Source organism: Bombina bombina, chromosome 1 (assembly GCF_027579735.1).
Source record: "Bombina bombina isolate aBomBom1 chromosome 1, aBomBom1.pri, whole genome shotgun sequence".
Lineage (NCBI taxonomy): Eukaryota > Metazoa > Chordata > Amphibia > Anura > Bombinatoridae > Bombina > Bombina bombina.
In genome coordinates this window covers 874,754,874-874,766,058 of record NC_069499.1, presented here as the reverse complement: position 1 = coordinate 874,766,058, position 11,185 = coordinate 874,754,874, and positions in this window count along the sequence as shown.

The window sequence follows — 11,185 nt, the reverse complement described above, 5'->3', positions numbered from 1 at the left end:
AGTCAATGTCGCCCCCCCATATGCCAAACACATCATCGATATATCTGAACCAACATAATCCATATTGTTGAAACAACTGATTAGTGTATACAAATCTCTCCTCATATACATTCATAAAGATGTTGGCATATGTGGGGGCGACATTTGACCCCATAGCGGTACCCTGACATTGTAGGTAAAATTGATCCTGAAAAAGGAAAAAATTGCAGTAGAGGATGAGTTGTAATAATCCTAAGATAAATTCACACTGAATGTTAGAAAATCTATCATTACTCTGAATAGCCTGTCCAATAGCCCCTAAGCCACTTGTGTGTATTCTTGATAAGCAATACTATATTCAAGAGATTAGGGGCCAATTACAAGACAAAACTGTGTATAAATTATTAGACAGAGACCCAACATTTGAGATACAACGTGAGTTGGCTAAATATATTAATAAAGCAATGGGTAATGGGGTGATAACTGAAAAAGAACAAAAATTTCTGTTGATTGAAGAATTTGTTACACCTGTATTTTATACATTACCCAAAATACACAAGAACAGAGAGGCCCCCCCTGGCCGTCCAATCGTTGCTAGTACTAATTCGATCATGACAAATGTATCCAAATACCTTGACAAGCTACTTAGACCATTAGCTATGGAATCCATGTCCTATATTAAGGACACAGGTGACTTCCTTGTGAAATTAGAGGAATTGAGTGTGTCAAGTGAGAAATGTATCCTTTTTACCCTTGATGTGAATAGTCTATATACATCCATTACACACACAAGTGGCTTAGGGGCTATTGGACAGGCTATTCAGAGTAATGATAGATTTTCTAACATTCAGTGTGAATTTATCTTAGGATTATTACAACTCATCCTCTACTGCAATTTTTTCCTTTTTCAGGATCAATTTTACCTACAATGTCAGGGTACCGCTATGGGGTCAAATGTCGCCCCCACATATGCCAACATCTTTATGAATGTATATGAGGAGAGATTTGTATACACTAATCAGTTGTTTCAACAATATGGATTATGTTGGTTCAGATATATCGATGATGTGTTTGGCATATGGGGGGGCGACATTGACTCCCTACAAGAGTTTGTGGCTGATTTGAATGTGTCCACTAGACACATCAAGTTTAAGTTGACCTTCAGTGAAGAGTCAGTGGCTTTCTTAGATACTAAGGTAATCAAAGATGGGAGGACATTAAAAATTGACCTATATAGGAAAGAGAGTGACAGAAATAGTCTTCTGAGGTATGAAAGTGCCCACCCCCCTCATTTGATTAATAGCCTTCCTAGAAGCCAACTTTTGAGGGTCAAAAAAATTGTCTCAGATGACAGTACAGCACATACCAGATTACTTGAAATGGGTAAATTATTCATTGAGAGAGGTTTTCCCAAACAACTTATCCAGAAACAGATAGAAGAAGTCAGTGAAATTCCTAGACATTCTATCCTGAGAGGCAATACAGTGAGGCAGGAAAAAGATAATAAACGTATGGTCTTTGTCTCACAATTCAACCCACTTAGCAAAAATATTAACAGCATTATTAGAAAACACTGGTCTGTTATTAAAGATCTTAACCCTCAAATTAAAGAATTCGAATTACCACCTATGCCAGCGTATAGAAGGTGCAAAAACCTAAGGGATAAACTAGTAAGAGCAGATTTAGGCTCTGGGAAGAAACAGACACAAACATATATATCTAAACCCAAATTCGGCAGTTTCCCATGCTTAGGGTGTTGTAATTGCAATAATGTAATTAGAGGTGACTGTTTCCTACATCCCCTAACCGGTAAGAAATACAAAATCCCTGGTTACTTTACATGTAACTCAGAGTATGTGATTTATTTAATCAAATGTCCATGCTCAAAGATTTATATAGGTGAGTCTACACGTCGGATAAGGGATAGGATTGTTGAACACAAATCCAATATAAGATGTGGGAATAGGGACGCTCCAGTCTCTAACCATTTCTTACAGGCAGGCCATACTATCTCCCAACTGAGATTCCAGGTTATAGAGCAGATTAAGAGGCCTAGGAGAGGTGGGGACAGACAATCTATTCTTAAAAGCAGAGAGACATTCTGGATCTATACATTACAAACACTTGCCCCTCTAGGAATGAATAAGGAAATAGATTGGCAAGTAACACTGTGAATATATTACATATCTGGATATATTGTTATAAGTGTGGTATCTATGTACATATTTTGCTTTTGTAATATTTGCTTTTTGAAAAGTCAGAATATTTTAAATTGATATTTGTATAATATATATGTATTTAAATCTTGTCTTATAGGTCACTATAGAAGCTTAAAATGAAGTACCTTTATCCACTAGAGGGAGCTTGAGAATCTTACTTTGTTTGATGTATGAAAGTGTTAACTATATGGGTCCACACCCACACAGGTATCTGTGACCCCTCCCCATATAGCTATTTAAGTAGTGTGTTTAGTTACTTTTGTATACAACATGATTAAGGTCAGTTGATGACCGAAACGTCGTTGTTTTTCTGTTTGTTTCATCATTAAAAGCAGTTAAAAGTTCATAAAGTGTGGTGCTGCTGCTCTTTTCTACATTTTGTCAACTAGGTCTGCATACCAGGTCCTTCGTGGCCACGCAGGCGCCATCAGAACCACCGAAGCCCTCTCCTGCTTGATTCTGGCAACCAGACGAGGGAGGAGAGGAAACGGCGGAAAAACATAGACCAGATTGAAGGACCAAGGCGCTGCTAGAGCATCTATCAAAACCGCCTGGGGATCCCGGGACCTGGACCCGTAAAGAGGAAGTTTGGTGTTCTGACGGGACGCCATCAGATCCAATTCTGGAGTGCCCCATAGCTGAGTCAGCTGGGCAAATACCTCCGGGTGGAGTTCCCACTCCCCCGGGTGAAAATCTGCCTCCCAGTTGTTTACTCCTGGGATGTGAATTGCTGAGAGATGGCAGGAGTGATCCTCCGCCCACCTGATTATTTTGGTTACCTCAGTCATTGCTAGGGAACTCCTTGTTCCCCCTTGATGATTGACGTAAGCTACAGTCGTGATGTTGTCCGACTGAAATCTGATTAATTTGACCGCAGCTAGCTGAGGCCATGCCTGAAGCGCATTGAATATCGCCCTCAGTTCCAGAATGTTTATCGGGAGAAGAGCTTCTTCCCAAGACCATAAGCCCTGAGCTTTCAGGGAGTCCCAGACTGCACCCCAGCCCAACAGACTGGCGTCGGTCGTTATGATGATCCACTCTGGTCTGCGGAAACACATTCCCTGAGACAGGTGATCCTGAGACAACCACCAGAGAAGAGAATCTCTGGTCGCTTGCTCCAGCTGTATTTGAGGAGACAAATCTGCATAATCCCCATTCCACTGTTTGAGCATGCATAGTTGCAGTGGTCTGAGGTGTATCCGGGCAAAAGGGACTATTTCCATTGCCGCTACCATTAGTCCGCTTGTCTCCATGCACTGAGCTACAGATGGCAGAGGAATGGAATGAAGGACTCGGCAAGTGGTTAAGAGTTTTAACTTTCTGACCTCCGTCAGAAATATTTTCATATCTACCGAGTCTATCAGAGTTCCTATTAAGGAAACTCTTGTGAGGGGGGAGAGAGAACTCTTTTTGATGTTCACCTTCCACCCGTGAGACCTCAGAAATGCCAAGACGATTCCGTGTGAGACTTAGCTCTTTGGAAAGTGGACGCCTGAATTAAGATGTCGTCTAGATAAGGTGCCACGCAGTCTTAGAACCGCCAGGAGGGACCCTAGCACCTTTGTGAAAATTCTGGGAGCAGTGGTCAACCCAAAAGGAAGAGCCACAAACTGGTAATGCTTGTCCAGAAAGGCGAACCTGAGAAACTGGTGATGATCTTTGTGGATAGGAATGTGCAGATACGCATCCTTTAAATCCACAGTGGTCATATATTGCCCCTCCTGGATCATTGGTAAGATTGTCCGAATGGTCTCCATCTTGAATGATGGGACTCTGAGGAATTTGTTTAGAATTTTGAGATCCAGGATTGGTCTGAAAGTTCCTTCTTTCTTTGGAACCACAAACAGGTTTGAGTAAAAACCCAGCCCTTGTTCCGCAATTGGAACTGGGTGGATCACTCCCATTGTATGTAGGTCTTCTACACAGCGTAAGAACGCCTCTTTCTTTGTCTGGTCTGAAGACAGACGAGAAATGTGGAACCTTCCCCTTGGAGGAGAGTCCTTGAATTCTAGAAGATATCCCTCGGATACAATCTCTAAGGCCCAGGGATCGTGTACATCTCTTGCCCAAGCCTGAGCGAAGAGAGAGAGTCTGCCCCCTACTAGATCCGGTCCCGGATCTGGAGCTACCCCATAATGTTGTCTTGGAGGCAGCTGCAGCCTTCTTGGCCTGTTTACCCTTGTTCCAGCCCTGGTAAGGTTTCCAGGCTGCCCTGGGTTGTGCAGCGTTACCCTCTTGCTTTGCAGCAGGGGAGGATGAAGCGAGACCGCTCCTGAAATTCCGAAAGGAACGAAAATGATTTTGTTTGTTCTTTGTCTTGAAGGACTTGTCCTGGGGGAGAGCATGGCCTTTTCCCCCAGTGATCTCTGAAATAATCTCTTTCAATTCAGGCCCGAAGAGGGTCTTTCCTTTGAAAGGGATGTTCAATAGTTTGGATTTTGACGACACATCGGCCGACCAGGACTTTAGCCATAGCACCCTACGTGCTAAAATGGCGAAACATGAATTCTTTGCCGCTAACTTAGCTAGTTGAAAAGCGACATCTGTGATAAAAGAATTAGCCAGCTTAAGAGCTTTAATTCTGTCTATAATGTCCTCATATGTGGTCTCTGTCTGGAGCGCATCTTCCAGCGCCTCGAACCAGAAAGCAGCTGCAGTGGTTACAGGAACAATGCACGCAATAGGTTGGAGAAGAAAACCTTATTGAACAAAAATTTTCTTAAGTAAACCCTCTAATTTTTTATCCATAGGGTCTTTAAAAGCACAACTGTCTTCAATTGGTATAGTTGTGCGTTTGGCAAGTGAAGAAACAGCCCCCTCCACCTTAGGGACCGTCTGCCACGAGTCCCGCATGGGGTTAGATATGGGGAACAATGTATCTGAATCTGTCTGAGAAGAAACCTTTCCTGAATCGGAAATTTCTCCCTCAGACAGCATATCCCTCGCCCCCACTTCAGAGTGTTGTGAGGGTATATCTGATATGGCTACTAAAGCGTCAGAATGCTCAAAATTTGTTCTTAAAACAGAGCTATCACGCTTTGCAGGTAACACAGGCAGTTTAAATAAAACAGAATTTATGCTTACCTGATAAATTACTTTCTCTTACGGTGTATCCAGTCCACGGATTCATCCTTACTTGTGGGATATTCTCAATCCCTACAGGAAGTGGCAAAGAGAGCACACGGCAGAGCTGTCCATATAGCTACCCTCAGGCTCCCCCCCCCCAGGCATTCGACCGACGGTTAGGAGAAAAAGGAGAAACCATAGGGTGCAGTGGTGACTGTAGTTTTACAAAAATTAATTTGAACCTGACTTTATTACCAGGGCGGGCCGTGGACTGGATACACCGTAAGAGAAAGTAATTTATCAGGTAAGCATAAATTCTGTCCACGGATTCATCCTTACTTGTGGGATACCAATAATAAAGCTTTAGGACACGGATGAAGGGAGGGAACAAGTCAGGTAACCTAAACGGAAGGCACCACTGCTTGCAAAACCTTTCTCCCAAAAATAGCCTCCGAAGAAGCAAAAGTATCGAATTTGTAAAATTTGGCAAATGTATGCAGTGAAGACCAAGTCGCTGCCTTACAAATCTGTTCAACAGAAGCCTCATTCTTGAAAGCCCATGTGGAAGCCACAGCTCTGGTGGAATGAGCTGTATTTCTTTCAGGAGGCTGCTGTCCAGCAGTCTCATAAGCCAATCGGATGATGCTTTTCAGCCAGAAGGAAAGAGAGGTAGCAGTCGCTTTCTGACCTCTCCTCTTACCAGAATAGACAACAAACAAGGATGATGTTTGTCTGAAGTCTTTAGTTGCATTTAAACAGAATTTTAAAGCACGAACCACATCAAGATTGTGCAACAGTCGTTCTTTCTTTGAAACTGGATTAGGGCACAGAGAAGGAACAATGATTTCCTGGTTAATATTCTTATTAGAAACCACTTTTGGAAGGAAACCAGGTTTGGTACGCAAAACAACCTTATCTGCATGGAACACCAGATAGGGAGAATTACACTGCAAAGCAGACAATTCAGAAACTCTTCGAGCTACCAAAAACAAAACTTTCCAAGATAATAACTTAATATCTATGGAATGTAAAGGTTCAAACGGAACCCCTTGAAGAACTGAAAGAACTAAATTTAGACTCCATGGAGGAGCCATTGGATTGTAAACAGGCTTGATTCTAACTAGGGCCTGTGCAAACGCCTGAACGTCTGGTACAGCTGCCAGACGCTTGTGTAACAGGATAGACAGAGCAGATATCTGTCCCTTTAAAGAACTAGCTGACAAACCTTTCTCCAATCCTTCTTGGAGAATAGACAATATCCTTGGAATCCTAATCTTACTCCACGAGTAACCCTTGGATTCACACCAACAAAGATATTTCCGCCATATCTTATGGTAAATTTTTCTGGTGACAGGCTTTCTGGCCTGGATCAGAGTATCTAGAACTGATTCAGAGAACCCACGCTTAGCTAGAATTAAGCGTTCAATCTCCAAGCAGTCAGTTGCAGAGAAACTAGATTTGGATGCTTGAATGGACCTTGTATTAGAAGATCCTGCCTCGATGGCAGTTTCCATGGTGGAACCGATGACATGTCCACTAGGTCTGCATACCAAGTCCTGCGTGGCCACGCAGGCGCTATCAGAATTACCAAAGCCTTCTCCTGTTTGATTCTGGCTACTAGCCGAGGGAGAAGAGGAAACGGTGGAAAGACATAAGCTAGACTGAATGACCAAGGCGCTACTAAAGCATCTATCAATGCCGCATTGGGATCCCTGGACCTGGATCCGTAAAGGGGAAGTTTGGTGTTCTGACGGGACGCCATCAGATCCAATTCTGGAATGCCCCATAGCTTGGTCAGCTGAGCAAAAACCTCCGGGTGGAGTTCCCACTCCCCCGGATGGAAAGTCTGACTCAGAAAATCCGCCTCCCAGTTGTCTACTCCTGGGATGTGAATTGCAGATAGATGGCAGGAGTGATCCTCCGCCCATTTGATGATCTTGGTTACTTCCTTCATCGCTATGGTACTCTTTGTTCCTCCCTGATGATTGATGTACGCTACAGTCATGATGTTGTCCGACTGAAATCTGATGAATTTGGTCTCCGCTAGTTGAGGCCATGCCTGGAGCGTATTGAATATCGCTCTCAGTTCCAAAATGTTTATCGGGAGAAGAGATTCTTCCTGAGACCATAGACCCTGAGCTTTCAGGAAGTCCCAGACCGCACCCCAGCCTAACAGACTGGCATCGATCGTGACAATGATCCACTCCGGTCTGCGGAAGCTCATTCCCTGAGACAGGTGATCCTGAGATAACCACCAGAGAAGGGAGTCTCTGGTTTTCTGGTCCATTTGTATTTGAGGAAACAAATCTGCATAATCCCCATTCCACTGTTTGAGCATGCACAGTTGCAGTGGTCGTAGATGAATTCGGGCAAAAGGAACAACGTCCATTGCCGCAACCATTAATCCCATTACCTCCATACACTGAGCCACAGAAGGCCGAGGAATGGAATGAAGAACTCGGCAAGTAGTTAAAAGCTTTGACTTCCTGACCTCTGTCAGAAATATTTTCATTTCTACCGAGTCTATTAGTGTTCCCAGGAAGGGAACCCTTGTGAGCGGGGACAGAGAACTCTCTTCTACGTTCACCTTCCACCCGTGAGACCTTAGAAAGGCCAGAACAATGTCCGTATGAGCCTTGGCTCTGTGAAAAGACGACGCCTGTATTAAAGATGTCGTCTAGGTAAGGTGCTACCGCAAGAAGGGACCCTAGCACCTTTGCGAAAATTCTGGGAGCGGTGGCCAATCCGAAAGGAAGGGCCACGAACTGGTAATGCGTGTCCAGAAAGGCGAACCTTAGGAACTGATGATGATCTTTGTGGATCGGATTATGTAGGTACGCATCCTTTAGATCCACGGTAGTCATATATTGACCTTCCTGGATCATCGGCAAGATTGTCCGAATGGTTTCCATTTTGAAAGATGGAACTCTGAGGAATTTGTTTAGAATTTTTAGATCCAGGATTGGCCTGAAAGTTCCTTCCTTTTTGGGAACTACAAACAGGTTTGAGTAAAAACCCAGTCCTTGTTCTGCAATTGGAACTGGGTATATCACTCCCATCTTTAGAAGATCTTCTACGCAGCATAAGAACGCCTGTTTCTTTGTCTGGTCTGAAGACAAACGAGAAATGTGGAACCTTCCCCTTGGGGGAGAGTCCTTGAATTCTAGAAGATACCCCAGAGCAACAATTTCTAATGCCCAGGGATCTGGAACATCTCTTGCCCAAGCCTGAGCAAAGAGAGGAAGTCTGCCCCCCTACTAGATCCGGTCCCGGATCGGGGGCTACCCCTTCATGCTGTCTTGTTAGCAGGCGCAGGCTTCTTGGCCTGTTTAACCTTATTCCAGCCCTGCAAGGGTTTCCAGGTTGCTTTGGGCTGTGAAGCGTTATCTTGCTTTGCGGCAGCAGAGGTTGCAGCAGGACCGCTCCTGAAGTTGCGAAAGGAGCGAAAATTAGCCTTGTTTTTGGCCTTAAACGGTCTATCCTGCGGGAGGGCATGGCCCTTCCCCCAGTGATATCCGCTATAATTTCTTTCAACTCGGGACCAAAAAGAGTCTTTCCCTTGAAAGGAATGTTTAGTAACTTTGTTTTGGACGACACGTCAGCCGACCATGATTTTAGCCAAAGCGCTCTTCGTGCCATAATGGCAAAACCCAAATTTTTCGCCGCTAACTTAGCTAATTGGAAAGCGGCATCAGTGATAAAAGAATTAGGCAGCTTTAGAGCATGAATTCTATCCATGACTTTGTCATATGAAGTCTCCCTCTGGAGCGACTCCTCCAGCGCCTCAAACCAAAAAGCCGCTGCAGTAGTTACAGGAATAATGCAGGCAATTGGCTGAAGAAGGAAACATTGCTGAACAAATATTTTCTTCAGCAAACCTTCCAATTTTTTATCCATAGGGTCTTTAAAAGCACAACTGTCTTCTATTGGTATAGTTGTACGCTTAGCAAGTGTTGAAACTGCTCCCTCTACCTTAGGGACCATCTGCCACGCGTCCCGCCTGGGGTAATTTATGGGGAACATTTTCTTAAAGATAGGGGGGGGAACAAAAGGTACACCTGGTCTCTCCCACTCCCTAGTCACAATATCCGCCACCCTCTTCGGGATCGGAAAAGCATCAGTGTATACAGGGACCTCTAAAAACCTGTCCATTTTCCACAATTTTTCTGGGACCACCATGGGGTCACAATCATCCAGCGTAGCTAAAACCTCCTTAAGCAGGACGCGGAGGTGTTCCAGCTTAAATTTAAACGCTAAGGAATCTGACTCTGCCCACTGAGAAACTTTTCCTGTGTCAGAAATTTCTCCCTCGGACAGACCATCCCTCACTGCCACTTCAGTGTTGTGAGGGTACAACAGATAAATCATCCAAAGCTTCTGATTGCTCATCCTCTGTTCTTAAAACTGAGCTATCACGTTTCTTTGGAAAAACTGGCAGTTTGGATAGAAAGGCCGCAAGGGAATTATCCATGACTGCTGCTAATTGTTGTAATGTAATAGGGGCCAATGCGCTAGAGGTACTAGGCAACGCTTGCGCGGGCGTAACTGGAGTAGACACATGGGGAGAGGAAGGAGGACTATCCTCATTACCTTCCGTCAAAGAATCATCTTGGGCTACATTTTTAAGTGTCACTGCATGGTCATTAAAATGTTTAGATACCTTAGCACACTTTAAACACAAATGCAATGGGGGTACCGCCATGGCTTTTAAACACATAGAACAGGGTCTATCTGTAGGCTCAGACATGTTAGACAGACTTAGACAGCACTCAAATACAGTAAAAAACACTTTTTGAAAAAACGGTACTGTGCCTTTAAATAAAAAAAAGCGCACACTTTTTTTTACCAAATCTCAAAAAAAACATCCAATCTTTCTGAAATTTTCACCATATGATCCTAATGCTTTGAAATGGTTGCACACTAAGTTTCAATACAATTAACCCCTTATTGCCCAAACCGGAGCAAATTGAAGTTGGCCACCGGTTTAACACACTACAGCACCATGCCACAGTCTCTGCTGTGGCCCTACCTTCCTTGGGGATTAGTTTTGGACGAAAATAAGCCTCCCTGGAGGAGTCCTGCAATCTCTGGACTCTACACGTGAAGCTGCATGAAGCTGTCTTGCAAAAGAACTGCGTAACTGAGGCGCAAAATTTAGGCCCCCTCCCTCTTCACTCCGGAGTTGTGGGGCCTTCCTAAGCCAAATTAGGTGTCTAAAAATATGCCAGGCATATAAAAAAAAAAAAAAAAAGTGTTTCAAACATAATAAACACTTGTGCAAATACAGGTATACCTCACTTTACAGCGCTTCACTTTACAGCGATTCGCTAATACAGCGCTTTGTGGAGCTGAAGTTCAACTTCCAAGGATTTTGAAACAGTGCTGTAATCATCGTGAAAAGTGAATGGCACCATTTTATTATGCTTAGTTCACTCTGTTTATAGCATTGCAGTGCAATCTGTGTCTCAGTGCTATAGTCTGGCAAATTTTACTATAGTGATTGTCACTATTTTACAGGTACAGTATTTATTGAATACTGTGCTGTGCGAGTGTTAAACTAAACCTAGCACTATTGCACCCCTAATATGTGTTAGTTCAAACATGTTTTCAAGTTTTTAAACACACTGGCAAGTGAAAAGAAAGCTAAAACTGCCTTGTTTCACTTTAAGGCGGTTTTCACTTTACAGCGGGGCTCCGGTCCCTAACCCGCTGTATGAGCGGGGTATACCTGTATCAGATTATAGTAATAAAATAATCGATTTTCCCCATAACAGTGTCCACCAGTGATTTAAACCCTTTAACTAAGCCATCCTTCTATACCGAGTCTCAGTATATGGCTTACCTTCCCACATGGGGATTTCTGTCAGTCTTCTAGCATTACCAAGTCTTGTTAGAAAAAAAAGTGACTGAGCATACCTTAA